Source organism: Chroicocephalus ridibundus, chromosome 23 (genome assembly GCF_963924245.1).
Source record: "Chroicocephalus ridibundus chromosome 23, bChrRid1.1, whole genome shotgun sequence".
NCBI classification, from domain to species: Eukaryota; Metazoa; Chordata; class Aves; order Charadriiformes; family Laridae; genus Chroicocephalus; species Chroicocephalus ridibundus.
The window spans coordinates 6305204-6307655 of NC_086306.1; positions in this window are offsets into that span (position 1 = coordinate 6305204).

Genomic DNA, 2452 nt, shown 5'->3' on the forward strand with positions numbered 1-2452 from the left:
TCTCCTCAGCGTTTGATTTGCAGCCAGTGGTGCTGCCAAGCTGGGTTGGGTGCCAAGCTGGAAAATGCCACTCGAGGCGTTTTCTTAATTGCCGATCGTAAACAGCGAGTGGAAGCAGGCTCTGCTCTTGCCCTGCTCTGGTATCTTCCTGCCCCGGGGCCCTGCAGGTCAGGAGCTGCGCAGCCATCGCTGGTGCCGGTGCGGTTCATTCCCGCTCATCCCGTCCTCTCCTTCCTCTGGGCGGCGGGTGGGAGCGGGGGGGTCCTCGCCGGGCACGCTGTGTGTGCGTGCAGCCCTCACAATGGAAGGATGCTGCTGATTTCCTCCGCTCATGCGCCCCAGTTCCCTCGTCCAACAAGTGGGGGGGCTGCAGAAGTCGGTCTGTGCGGCTCCTTCCCCGCTGCCGCAGCTCCTTCTGCCGCTGGCACCGCACCGGCTGCGGCTCCCGCACTGCCCGCATTTCTCTGTCCTCTGCGCGGTGCCTGGCAGCCGTCAGCTGTGCTGAAACGCGGCGCTGCCATCGCTCTGGCTGCTCTTCTGGGTCAGCGTGGGCTCGGGCAGCGGCGGGTGGGAAGGGGGAGAGGGAGGAGGAGTTGGGGCTGCAGCCAGCCGTGCTGCAGAGCCGCTCACGCCGCGGCACAGCCTGAGCATCGCCTTATGTAAAATTCATCTGCAGCGATCAGCTCTGCCGCGGCGGGTGGTGGGAAGGAGCCTGCTCCTTTCTGCTCGCAGCAGACGTAGGCGACAGGATGTTGAGGTTCTGCTTTTGCTTCAGCCTCTTGGTTTTTGGCTAAGCTGTGATAAGCGTCACTTAGTCCCTTCTTGCTCAGTGTCCTCCACGCAGCAGCAGGGAGGTTTGCAGGGCTCCTTGTCCCCTGGACCCCAGCGGGTGCTGTGGCCGGGGTGTCATCCCAGGGTCCGGACCCTGCTCCTGCCCCTGCCCCGCGGTGGGGACTGGCAGCACCTTTGCTCCAGCTGAGCCAGAGGTATCTTTGTGGAAGTCTGGAAACGTCGTATGAAGGGATAAGAGATTTTCTTTGGCAGAGGCCAGACAATAAGAGCGTGCAGCAATGACACATATATTTAATAAGGACACCAGCAGATGGAAGCTTGGCAGAAAGGATCCCTGCAGGGAGGTTATTTGAGATGCTCCGCAGTGAGGAATGAGCCCTTTGAAGTGTCTGATAGAGGCTGGTGTCAGAGGTAGCCAGACCAGATGGACGGGTCTGGCCTGGCCCAGAGACCTCTCTGCCCTGCGGAGGCATTCCTCACGCCCGGAGCTGGCTGATGATTCACAGGAAAGCATCGGGCTGTGGTCTGGGCTGCCACGTGAGCGCTTCGTCTGGTTACTGAGGGCCAATAGCACTTCTTCGCAATGGGCCGAGCTGGTTTTGCAGCCGGGCGGTTCTCTGCCCTTTCCCGGGTTGTCCCGGGGACCTGCCGCCAGGAGCGGGCAGAGCCCGCCCGGGGCCATGGGGAGCTGCGGGCTCTGCGGCAGCAACCGTCCGGAGCCGGAGATGCCGCTGCCCGGAACAGTGCCGGACATTCCTCCCAGCGCTTCGGACGCTGTATGGCATCAGTCATGTTACGCTCCCCTCGCTAGCAAGCATGGGGGGAGGTAATTTGGGAGCAGGAGCCCTTGTTAGGGAGAGGATTCCGGAGGGAGGCCAGCCTGGCAGGGTTTATTTCTGCGGCGACTGTTGGCTGTTATTTTTAAACAACAATAGTCTAATAAATAAATAAATAAATGAACTTGCTGCCACGGAAGGATATAGCATCGGCCAGGGCTGTTGAAGTCGGCGTTTCCTTGGAAAATGGAGGGGGCAGGTGTTTCCCTGCCCTCTGCCCCTCTCCCGCTGCGCCTGGCCCTGGGCAGCCCCCCCTGTCCCGAGCCCTGGGGGCCGCTCGGCCTGCACCCAGCAAGTCAAGGGGGGGTGGTTTGCTGGCATGTCGAGAGCGGGAGGAATCTGCGTCCCGCCGGCTGTGCTGCAGCACAGGTGCAGCCCCGAGAAATGCGGGGTAAAGCGGGGTGGGGGGGGATCTGGTTTCACAGCCCCTGCCTTCCTGCGTGGGGGGGGGGGGGGGGGGTCCTTCGGCGTGGGGGGCTCGGTGCAGCCTCCCGGAGGGGGGGTGACAGGGGGTTGGGGGCTGGCGCCTGGCCGGGCGCTGGGAGCGATGTGCACAACCCCCGCAGGGGATGCGCCGGCCCCGCGTTTGGGCAGAAATAGGTGGATTTGAGAGTTTGCGTGGGCAGGGAGGGGAGCGAGGGAGGGGCGCAGCGGCCTCTCACCGCCCGGCCGGGAGCGGGGGGGGCGTCTCGGCGGCGCTGCCCGCATCCCCTCCGCATCCTCCCCCGCATCCCCCCCGCCGGCGGGCGGAGCGGGCGTGCGGCGGGGCCGGGGGGGGGGCTCGGGCGGGCCGGGCCGTGCCGGGCGGGCGGCGCCGGGGGGCG